The sequence below is a fragment of the Xylocopa sonorina genome, chromosome 1 (assembly GCF_050948175.1).
Source record: "Xylocopa sonorina isolate GNS202 chromosome 1, iyXylSono1_principal, whole genome shotgun sequence".
Lineage (NCBI taxonomy): Eukaryota > Metazoa > Arthropoda > Insecta > Hymenoptera > Apidae > Xylocopa > Xylocopa sonorina.
Genome location: NC_135193.1, coordinates 3,410,353 through 3,423,152, shown reverse-complemented (window position 1 = coordinate 3,423,152; position 12,800 = coordinate 3,410,353). Strand labels below are relative to the sequence as shown.

The 12,800-nt window shown below is 44.2% G+C and overlaps 1 protein-coding gene across 3 annotated transcripts in view; it reads left to right on the top strand.

Annotated features, from left to right (window-relative positions):
* The first annotated feature begins 6,896 nt into the window (after positions 1 to 6,896).
* Sk (small conductance calcium-activated potassium channel) overlaps positions 6,897 to 12,800 on the top strand; it is a 183,084-nt gene continuing 177,180 nt past the window's right edge. For all 3 annotated transcript variants that reach the window (XM_076897410.1, XM_076897403.1, XM_076897386.1), the window contains exon 1: positions 6,897 to 6,989. The gene's annotated coding sequence lies outside the window, so the exon portion shown is untranslated. The remainder of the gene's footprint in view (positions 6,990 to 12,800) is intronic.

The following is a 12,800-nucleotide window of genomic DNA, read 5'->3' as shown; positions in this document are numbered from 1 at the left end:
GGCTTCCTGATATTTCGCGAGCAGTGCTTCGCGATATCGAGTAATTTATTAAGCATTACTGGTTATCTGTTGCAACGTTTACCTTGGCGCGTTAGCACGGATTCGTGAATAAAATAAGATAACACATCGCTCGATACCAGTGTCTCTCGTGTGTTTAACATGGAAAACATTCAGTCCAGATACGCCGCCGGCGATTTCGTAACAAAAAACCAAATTCCGAGAGGATTGAATGACGGAGCAATTTCGCCTGGTTTCGAATCAATTCATGACTAGAGAACGAAATGTTTTCATCGGTAGAGAACCCATTGAATCGATCCATCTTTTCTATTTTTCAGTATTTTTGACGGATGTACAGATGTTTCTGCCTTTGAGTATCTACGTTAACACGCGTTCTGCTCTGAAAGATATATTCACCGTTCAGTTCTCGACAAAAATTGTGCAAGCTGAATCGAACATGGACTGAAAGCCGACGAATTCCTCCACATCTTACACTGCTAATCCGGCGGAAGTGAAAAATAAACACTCTCTATCGTTCACCCTCGAAGATTTCTTTACGCGTTCAAGTTCTCGTACATACAAATCAACTCGTTCTTCGCAGTCTGTTAAGTATTCTTTAGAACCTTTCAAGCAAATACGAAACTCGCGTCCGGCGCTGCTTACTTTGCCCTGATCAGGGTAAAACTACGCTCGTTACAAGTTTCTCGTCCATGGATCTTCATTTATTTCCCTCGCATCGCCGTATTTTGTCTCCTTCTTGAAAATGTTCCGCGACGGGGAAGCGGACAGGAACGAATTGATAACCGGGGAGCACGCGACGAATAAAAATGCAAAAGCAGGGGCGGACCACGCAGGTTGATTTCTTCGTGATGCGAGGCATTTTTTTAAGAATGATTCGCCCGGTGGCAACGCTGGTGCAGTCAGCGTGCTGTTCGATAGGCGAACGGCCAGGTGGTAAAAAGATCAATAACTCAACCGTTTTGTTCGAAAGTTTATTGAACTCGACTTTCCTTAATGGCCACCGCTCACCCCTAACCCATCGACGAATCCTGTGTCGCTTTTACGACACCAAGCAAGCAACGCGCTCCTTTGTGTCCATCCTGTTCTCGTCGCGATAAACCTTTTTACGGCTGAAGTCGAGGAGGACGATTCTAAGTAATCTAATCTTCTTTCCCCTTCGGATGGACGCGATTCGCGACTTCCCGATGAAACGCGAGGACTCGTGCAAAAAGACAAATCCAGCCACTTTCCTATCGAACGCAGTTTTTACAGTTCGCGCTGAAGTATTGCGCTTGGGAGGGACTGAAACGTTTCGAAGTTTTCAGGGAAATTATAGCTCGTCTTGTAACACGCCACTAAAACACGCCACGATGCTTGCGTATGAACTTCGAACGAGTTTCACACTGCTAGACAGCCGGATAGTGGAAATATATCGAAAGTTTTATCGACTCCGGTATTGAGAACGATGAACGCTATACGTCTTCGTGAAGTGTGTATTACGTACCGATATTTTCTTACCTAGCGAAACTTTTATCATTATTACCGCTCGTTATTGATGTCTGGACTCTTTTAGAGCTCGCGCGCGTTGTTCCTCGAACTTTTCTCATAATGCGGGAGGATATTCCGACAGGAGCCGCTATTTTTGCCGGACATGTACGACGAATCAATCAAGTACGTCTGACGCGTGGATGCGCGAAATAAACGTGTCCTACGTCCACAGGAAATGTCCATCATCATCGGCGAATATTTCTTGCATAAACGAGAATATAGGGGAACCAGAACGAATACACATCCCCGTATTATTCATCATTAAAGTGCCATACAAGCTCTATCTCATGGTGATACCAATATCAACCCCTTTGCATCAACGACCACCCCCGTGTACAGAGTATTATTATTTCGTTACACTAATAACCTTTACGGGAGCCTCGATGATTTAATTTCCCAATAGCATTTTGAAAATATCGTTATCGCGTTGCAACTGCATCAGAGTTTAATGCGTCAAGTCCGATAGCAGGGCAGAGTACCTTTCACGCGACGAGAATAATTCCGATATCTTTTTTACGTGGTCGTAATTTTGCGAGATCTCATTTCACGCGGTCGGAAGATTACCTTTCAATGGGGCTTCGTTGAAATTTTTCGATCAGTGGATAGTGTTCGTTCGAATATTTATTCGCGTGAGATCACCTCGTTCATTCATAATTACTATTTTTTGTTAGTGGATTCCACTGAAACGATTCTCAATCTTCTGAAAGAAAGAAAATCCACGTGAAACGAAAACTCGGCGTATATAAATCAGGGAACTGGTGTACTTGGAATAAACAGAACGGCGAATCAATGACCGCGGCGTACGAAAGGGGTGAACACACGCGAACCTGCATGCAGCCCCGGTGGCGAATCCATAGTTCACGACCGCGTTCGCGTTTGCATGCTGCTCGACGAAAAAGCAGGTCTCTGGGAAATCGTTAAACAGTCACAAAACAAGGGAGCCTCGCGGGCTGAATGACCCCGGCTGCCGTGCTGGTACAGTTTGTCAGCCAAAGTTTTCGGCCCGGGCGAACGTGAATTTCACTTATTACAGGCCAACGGAGTCACGCGAACGTACATAGGTAGAGGGCTGGGAATGCATGCACCGAACCGTACGCCACCCCCGTCGACTAAATTCGGTCTTAATGCATGGCGTGCTCTATCCGAGCAAAGTATCTCTCGATTGCGGGCCAATGACCCGGGCTCGATGAAAAGTTTCCACCGGTTTCGCGATAAGCGCCGAGATTTCGGCCACGACCCGACTGAGATCTTCCGCCCACCAGCGCTCGTCGCCACGAATTTACGATGGAATTATTACAATCCTGGCACCCGTTGACGACGTCAGCCAAGGTTCATGCAATTTTCTGATACCCATCACCTTGGCGATTTTGACTCCCGGGTGTTTCGTTATACGTTGAAAAATGTACGTTTCATGGAATTTATTTTCTTCGATATAAGGGGCGCAACGATGCACACTGACTGATTAAATTATATCCTCGAAAATTGGCGAGGTTCATAAATAAAGCTGGAAAGTCGTTACCTCTGCTTTAAACGAATTATATTTGCCGCGGTCGGCACCGCGAACTAGGAACTGGGAGCACAGTTGTCACGATTATTCTGTTACCCGAGGAGAAAAGAGAGGCAAGCTGGTACGGTGGAAAGAAGAAGCCTCGGTTGTTTTCCTCGCAGCTGTTTAATGGCGCGGGGAGGAATTTATTCAGAGCGCACAGCGTGCGAGGAGAACAAGTTGCACGGCGTGCCTGAATTTTTCAGAGCACCTGAGAAAAATAACGCCGGTGCATTAATGGAGCTCGGCAAGAAGCAGAACATCGCGTTCGCCGATGCGTTGGTTTTTTCACCCCCTTGGCTCGCGTGAAAACCAAGCACCGTGCGCAATGATTTAAACGTAAAAAGTAGAAGGCTAACAAAGCGTTAAAAAAGAAAGATATCCACAATGAGATATCGTTATAAAATATGGCGAAGATAAACATGGAAACTTGAAAGTTTAGTATGATCGGAATAACATGGACCAGGTGGACAAACAGAATCTTGTTTGCGCGAACTATTAATTATTCCTGAACTCGCAGATTGTAGCGTAGAATGATTCTTTAAATGGCATTTCTCGTATGACAATTTCAGCAAGGATATGTCGAATTTCGAATCATTGCGCAACTTGAAGCTGATGTTTGAAGCAGGCGCAACACGCGTGAAACGAAACGCCTCGGCGTGCGATCTCTCCGGCCGCGGAATTTCGCAATGGAGCGGAGCCGAGTCGATTGTTGGCCGAGGGCCAGTTATCGAATCCCTATTACACCGCGACCATTAATATCGCAATCGTGGACACACGTTCGTGCCTCGAAAATTTAACACCACCAGTTCCTGGAACAGTGGCGGCGGAATAAATTCCGTTACATTATTTAATGACCATAAATCGTTCCTTCTTCCGTGCTACTTCGCGTGAACGAGGACTCCCGCGCTGGCATCGCGAGCGCTCATTCTTTGCATTTACTTTACAACACCTGGCCTCGTGCCGCACGCCAGGCGTTCCTTCGCGGACTGGATGTAAAATCGTGATAAACATTTATTATGCAACACTCCCGTCAGCGTATCGTGGATGATAACGACGATGACATCGTTCGCAAAACTTCGTTACCAACAAATCACTTAACCATTTCGGACACAATTTAGGATGTTCTTTAGAAAAAGGAAATATTGGAAATAGATATAACAGAAGAACCACTGCACCCCAAAGAATCAAGACATAGCACTCTACCCTTCAAGGCTAATCAGCGATAATCCGTGTCGACAGCGTGTACACTTTGGCGTGTACGCTGTCACAATGACGAATCACGCGTACCCTGAGCAATCGGCAAACCAGTCGTTACAGCGGTACGACACACTGCGACACAACTCGCCTGGCCTGTGATATGCGACTGAGCAAGCTTTCCTCTATATGCCACATGACATCCGGGTCGCGACTACGTTCTGAAAAAGTTTTCGTCGCAAGACAAATTTCCAAGCGCTCACGCTCTCGCGCGTACCCACCCTGTTGTCACGAAAGGGGTGCCCGTACATATATGGACTGCAAACGAGGTCGCATCGAAGTTTCAGGCAAGTTTCGCTAACGGCACGCCGGAGGATTATATTTCGTGACATCGATAAAGCTACGAATTTAATACGGAACAGGTTTCCTAATGCACGACGTGATTTCTCTGTACCGGGTATGCATAGGCAACTCTGTTTCTTAAAGTATTATCTCGTATTTAAGTAGCCATAAAATTACGTAGAAAAGGAAGAGAAGCAACTAGAAATACATGGCCAAGCATTTACGAAAGATGCTTTTACAATTAGAGACATAACTTATCGCAATAATGCGGTTGAAGCATCTCGCTAATCATCGTAGATTAATGTTACGATGGTAAATGGTAGGAAGTATAATATCTTGTCCTCTATACATGTAGTTCACCATTAGAAGAGATTGTAATTATTATGAGAGCTGTTCTTTGGGGGATAAAAATCTCAAGTACGCTCGTAATCCGGCGGTCATGTGTACGTATTCAAGAAAATGGCAGGTTATAACTTGTTTACAGGCGGTTTCATCGAAAGTGCTTTGAGTGCTTTTTACGAGAATGTCGTTTCGATGTAACTCGATACTATTTAGAAGGTAAAAAGCTTCCTTCCAGATGACACCTTGTCTTTAATTATTCCAGACGATATTCTCGCAGTTATTCGCTCGACTTCCCGTTTATAACGTAAAAGTCGTGGTTGTTGAAGGCGATCGGTTCACAATTTTCCAGATAAGTGCCCTCGCAAGTGCAGTTCATTACTCTTAGCGTTTGAAGTAGACATTTCATGTACATTTATCTTTTAACAAGAAATGCAACGAAGTGCTTAAAGTTCAACTATCTATTTGTATATAATTTTCAAAAGTTTATGTCTACTTCTAATGTTCGAAAAATGTGACACGCTCAATCCGTCAAATGTGTGACGTGCGTTGCACTATATTATATTATGAATAATTGCACTTACGTTAACTGCATCGTGTTTGAAATTCTCATACATGACTCGATTTCTTGACGTTGAAAAATGGCGGCACATCCCACGTTCGCTTCAACTACGCTCCAAGGATACCGTCGTAGCCTGTTGGTACAGTTTCGACTATCAGCAACAACTTTTTCTCATTTTACGTTAAATGTTTTAAGGCACGTCAGAATTGGTAGCAATAAAACGAATAATTCCCACTTTATTAATATTTTGGACGCCACTGTGAATTTCCCGATGAATATTAATGACCAACGAAGCAACGTGTACGAAATATTCTCGCTTTGAAATATGGTAATATTCGTTACCATAAAAAAATACGACGATAAAACATGCATGCTTGTTCACAGCGTTGAAACGCATGCACAACGCTTGCATAATGACATAGGTTTGCGGATTATCAATAACTGTCGCGAAAGGTGCCAATGTACGAACGTTCACGAAGATGTCACATTAACAATAACTCTATTGGCGAGTATGCCCAATTGCGAAAGAAGATACTCGAATTGAAACTATTTTACCCTCGACACCATTATGTTTTAATATCGAAACCGCGCGAAACCGAACGTTCAAATTTTTCTAGAGTAAGCACACGAACCGGGCATACGTACACGTGAGGTTGGAAATACCTGCATCTGTTCACGCGATTCTCCTTTAGTTGTCGGCGCACATCGCAGTCCACTCGTCTCTTCCCTTTTTAACGTAGGCGGGTGTTAAACAGGCAGGGAAACATCGATGAAAAGTAGAAGAGAGACGGAGAACGTCGCGTCGTTCACCCTTCGCGTGGCCACGTGACCCGAATGGCGGCGACACCGAGTGCGTCGGCCCTGAACGGCAAACGAGACGGCGGCACACGAAGCGCGCCGATACCGGCCGAGTACGCACGAGGGCGTCGCGAAGGCAACCACGCTTTCTACCCTCGTTTCCAGTCTGTCGTGGTGTGTCCTGTCGGCCGGTTGGCGTGCTACCACGCGCGCCCTTTTCTCGGTTCTCTCCCCCTGCCTCTGTTCGTCTGTCTCTCTCCTTTCTCTCTCTCTGGCCGGTGTTTTCTCGTCGCGATCCACGCTGCGCGATTTTAACCCGCGCGCCAAATCGTCGCTCGCCTCCTTTGGAACACCGCCGCGCGAGACGAGGGGGAGAGGCCATTTCAATGGGAGTACGCGATCCAGTGAAAAGCCGGCGAACAGTGTTGTGAGTTTCTTTTTACATTTGTTTCCATGTGAGCGCCGCGCCGCGTCTCCAGGCGTCGGCTTGAATTTTGCCGCCTGCGGAGGACCAGAAGGTGACATCCGCAGGATCTGTTCACGGCGCGGAATTCGATCGAAGCTGGTGGCGATCACGGAGCTGACATGCATGCCGGGAAACGCAGTTTCGCCGACCGATGAACGTGGCTGGCAGTTGCCTGAATGCAGAAGGAAGCTAAGGTAAGGGGGTTCAATGTACGCGAGAGGCACGTAGCTGGCACGCGCGATACGCTTCGCCGGGAAAAATAAACCGCGTTGATTAACCTGCCGCGTATTTCGTGCGTCGCGATGTGTTTGTAAATACTTTTTGCTCGCCCGTTCTATCGTTCGTTTTCTTCTTCTCTCGCGTAGAGTTTAACCGTCGATCCTTCTGTATTGCGCGGTACCACCTTATGCTGTGTTTCAGGATGTGTCATTTTCCGAGAAAATTAATTTCCGCGCGCGGTGCCCGCGGGTGTTATTGTTGCGCGCAATTCCGGTGCGTTCGAGAACGCTGTGTCTCACGCTTCTCGTTGTTTTTAATTGGCTGAACTGATCGATGGAAAAGTACGCAGGATTGTTATGGAAAGTTTTAGAAACAATTTTGTACCTGTTTTTCCCTGTTTCCTCTCTCCTTCTTTTTAATTATGTTCAACCGTAACAGGCAAAAGGTATTCTTAGTTTTTAATTGAATTCTCAACTAACCCTGCGATTCTCTGGTATCGCGACATGGAGCAATTTAATGATGTAGGAAACAATGATCTGTTGATGTCTGTGAGCTTTGTCTATTTACGCTCTCGTCTACGTGAGACGTAGATACAACTACGAGTTGGAAATTTTGTAATTCGTCTCGATTGTTTATTTATTCGTTCCTCTGTATGTTCAGTTTAATTGCGTTTCCGGTTAAAGAATTTCGTTTAATTACGCGCGAGAGTGATACAAGAAATTCCTGGTAAAAACAGAATACGACTTTTTGGATGAGAATGTCGTATGAATTCTATTTTCTGTACCCCAATTTTACGCTGCTACGACGAAGTGATATTTCAAAGTTAAATTGAACTTTGAGCTAAATATTGACGTCGGACAAATTTTAATCTCGACAATTTAATAATTAGATTTCACGTTCAACGCGCCAACCGCCATAATTTATCGAGTTGCATATTCATGGTTGTAGCATATGGGGACCGATCTACATATGTATTTGCCGCGATAATGAAGAGCAACACAAAGTTACTAAATGAATTAATATACTCCAACGAAATAGAAAGCATTTCAATATTCAATAATATGTATTAATATATATATCGCTTTGGAGATTAACAATTTCCTGCTGCCACTACTTTTTTTAAGTGATCAAGATCAACGATTCTTCGAACAGGAACGTAATTCTTCTTAATAACAAGAATAAATGACTAAATCTATTCCAATTATGATATTTTGGAAGCAAATTAGGAGGGAAACCAGACAAATGTTTAAAAATTTAAATCACAGTGTCTGTATGCACACTTAGCTCTATTCACCTCTATTTATAACATACACATACGTGCAAATAAGCGCGTTCATTTTGGCTTAATTAGAAATAGTCACGTACGAGTCAATTTATCGTGACTTGTTTTTGGTTGAATACGCTTTGAAAGTGGTCAGAAAGGACGACTGAATTTATTAAACGGAAGCCACGAATAGATAAAGCCTGGGGGGACTCGTACGCAACCAGCGGCAAAACACTCCGCGTCTTCTTCAATGTATCAACGCTTTAAAGAGTAAAAGTAATGTTGGGAGAGCGTGTAATTTATGTACTTGCAACGAACCTACGACGGAAGCGACGAAAGCTGAAAGACCGGGAGGGAAACGTGAGGGAAACATGGAATTAATCAGCGTTTCGTTAGAGTAAGAAGAAATTAGAATTTCATCGCGGTTACGTCTCGCGTCTTTCCTAGAAAACGTACAAATTTATCGCAATCGTATGCTTTCCTGATTCGCCCAAAGATATAAAGATAATTTCGACTGTAACAAGTAAATATTGCTAGCAGGTTGTTTTCTTTTGTTGGAACCTCGTCGAAAGCACGAAACACGGGCACGCGGTTATTATACTGCACGAAGAGAAGGTTATAAAATGACACGAGTCTGAATTGTGATAAGACAGGGGAGGATAAATTAACGCGGTGGAACGGAAGATAATTCAGCACGAAATAACTTTTACGGGGACGTAACGGCACGGGGTAGAAGATGTATTGATAAGTGAAACGAATGAACTTTTTATTCGTTGGATTACTGCGCCCTAAAAGAGGGGTGCGATAACGATAAAGAAAATGGAGTACAGTTTTTTCTCTCTGAGAACGCTGGAGAGATACGTCCTTACGTAGGGGTGAGTTGTCGAAGAACGACGAGGGGTGAATAACGTCCAATTTGTATGATTGTCGCCGTTTTGTAAAGCTAAACGGACTTAAAACTTCTTTAAACGAATTTAATCCCGTCGTTGTTTCGTAAGAATTACGCGTACACAATTTTCGAACGCAATTTTCACGGGAATTATACCTCGAGGAACGGAGCTGCGTCTGCATAAAGCAGTCTAATTAAGTACGCCGACGAAAATCGTTCGCGAAAGGTCAAAGAATAACGAAGTTGTTCCTGTGCCGTGGGAATTTGAAAATCTCGTTTGTTCAGCCGGCGAACCTTCGCTCTTTTGTTGCCCGGCTTCTTCATTGTTCTTCTTGGTAACTAATTTTTTTCGTGCCTTCACGCTTTGCTAAAGATCCTCCAACCATTGATCAAACTTTGAGGAGTTCGATCTATCCGTTCCTCGAGTTTTCCCTTTAGAGACTGCGGAGCAGAGAGAAGGGTCCGTAGGTTGATACCTTCTTTCATAAACGCTTATTGCATGAAATATCGAGTGCACGTAGAGCAGTTCTTTCTGCGAATAAATAATGTTGAACAGCAATTTTCTATTCTTGCCAATCTCTATGAGTCACTACCGGTTCTAGGAATATTTTCTTGGAAAACACCAGGTTTACGGAATATATTAGAGCCGTAGCGCCTTTCGGCTGAAACATGCTCGACGTGTACTACTAATTCGAGCAGAATAAACATTCTTTGCCTCGAGCATTTTTCTCCAATCGTTTCTAGATTTACAAATAATTCTTATATTTCTATGGAGTCACATTCTCCCTTTATCTTCGGGTGGTCGTAACGCATTCTATGCTCGTACGGTCTATTTTTTATTTTTTTTTACGAGAACTCGTCGCGTGTTCTCAAAGTTAAGTTTAAGCGCACTGTAAACACCCCTGGTGTTTTTATGTTTCGAGCATGATCACGCTCGAAACGATGATATTACAGCACCTATCTCGAAAGGTCTATTTTCTCTTTGCGAAGAGGCAAGGGCACATTGTAATCGTGGTGAGTTAATAGCAATATGGTTGTAATATTCCACGTGTCCTGACGCATCGGGTATTTCAGAGATGAAACAGTTCCCGTTACGCAGTTTGCAATCGATTTATTCGAACAAATCGAGAAAGACTACTGCCGTTTCATATATTAAAACATTTCGTATTTAACATACAATGAATATGCTAATACAATGGTTCGAGTTTTAAAAGACACTCTCACGTAGGATAACTCGATATCGAATCGATGAAAATAGGCAGTAAAATAGGAATAAATAAAACGCATCGTTTCAGAGGAACATTAGCTCACCGATGCCTTGGATCTCTCGTTGCGCAATACAGCCGCACTCGTGATGGTTTAACAGTGAATAGTCTACCCACTTGTGCGGGAAAACTATGTTTTACAATTTACTGCTTGAGCCGTGAAAGCGGCAGAATTTATCGCAGGCTCAAGAGGGAAATTTAAAGCGCTTTCAAAAACCTTCCTATATTCCGCGCGCGAATAAGGGGTTTGTTGCACCAGCCGGTTAGGGGGTTGCAGCGTAGACAACGTGTATTAAAATGCAATCTGAATTGTGGGGTTACAATTTAATGCTGATAATGGAGGAGGCCCTTTAGACGCAACGGATATTTATGTTTACGAGGAGGATTCAATCGAAGGCGATAGGGGGCTGTTACCCCTCGTATTTAGGAAACGATCGAACAATTTGTCACGCGGAACGATGTCGAGCACGGTGCGTGGCGTTTTTCCGTGCAACGCTACAGACGTGAATTTATCGTATTCGAATCCTATGATTGATGAGGTACTCGCGTGTCGGGACTATGATCTTCTTCTATCTAGCGTGGAAACGGCACGGTGGAGAGTTAATGAAGATAAAAGCTTTTGTGACGAAAACGCGGATCGCTTGATACCCCCGACTGAAGATTCGAATTAATGGTCGCGCTTTACTATCGAGACGAGAATAACCGGCGCGTCGAGTGCCGGGTGTATCGACGAGGTTCGAAATCGGAGTGATTCGCTGGAAATACATGGACGTGTTCAATTGAAAAAAACAGGCGATCCGACATTCGTCATTTCGATGCGCACGCCGGTTTCAGGAGCGAAAACTATGTCCCGCGTTAGTCGACGAGCGAGATTACAAAAGGAGTCACGCGTCTGGGAATATTTATAGCTCGACGAAAGTTCGGATCGAAGAACTCGTGGGCGCGGCGAGGAGCCGATAATGCGAATACACGTAAACGCGAGTGTATGCATTTAAATCGGGCGGGGGTTGAATTTCTGAACGACTACCCCGCCTTCGAGACCAACAATTTCAGGGTTGTCCCGCGGGAGATGTAAACGCGTGGAGGCTGAAGCGAGTAGCTTGGCTCTTTTAACGTAACTAAAATTAGGGGTGGAAGTATAAGAGCAAAAGAGACGAATTCATCTAACGGACATCGTCGAGGAAAAAGGAACGGGTCAATCGGTCGCTGGACTGAGATTCCAACCAGAATCTTCGACCACCCCGGCCAGTGCCCTAATAATTAAGTTCCCTAGGCTATCGATAAATTCGTTTTTTATTACCTCTGATATTAAAGGATCGACCAACCCCTTGAGGTCATTCTCGATTAGATATGACATCGAGCATTGCGAAAGTAATCCAAAGGACACGCTTGGAAATTTTATGTCTCCCATTCTACTAATAATACGTGACACAGTATAGACAATTGTTCATAGCAGTTGGGATGTCCTGGGTATCGATACGTGATAACATCCCCCTATACCTATGATATTGTACCTCGATGAACGATATCGGGTTATAAGTGGCAGATACTTTAACGAGGGACGTAAATTCAGAAAAAGCCAGTTGCACGCGTCAAATAGAATTTGCGGGGGGCAATATTTTTCCGCGACACGAAACGGCGGAGATCGTGTCGTGGAAACGTACGTACGCGTGAACGTGACAGGGAATAGGTTTAAATTTAACCGAAGAGGACGGATAACGCTTTCCGTGCGGCGTGCCACGTTTTGCATAACGAGAGTCGAACATCGATTGCTTACTCCTATTTCCCCTGGGAATTATAATTGATCGAATAGAGGTGGTATTTGATTCACCTCTTTCGATATACTCTACACGTTTATAGAATATTGCCGCTCGTTGTTGAAAAACGTGCTTGCGCGAGTATATCTGTTTGTGTGCGTGCATTTGTAACAGTTTAAAGAAGCAATCTATTTTGTTCATCGAAGCGTGCCCCGGCAGCCTCCATATTTTACCATCACCGTAATTACTTTTTAAATCGCGACGAATGAAAGACTCGTTCACACTCTCTTGGTTAATCAATCGCGCTCCTTTAAGAAATCTCTCGTTCGACCATTCGGGTTGAGGATATAGGTACGGCAACGTGTGTGGAAAAGCAAGTCGCCAGTGGAAAAACTTCGTAACCCAATTGCTGCGCTTTCTCGAGGGGTCCACGAAATTGCCGTTCAACCGTTTGACGATTTGGCCAATTGTGCAGTCAGAGATACCTATCTGGAACAGTTGAAGGGTACGGAGGTGAAAGTTTCGGTAACACAATTTCTATTCGATAGCTAAATTATTCCAGTCCTATGGGATTAAATTATCATCGTTTGAAATGCTCCGCTGGAAGGGTC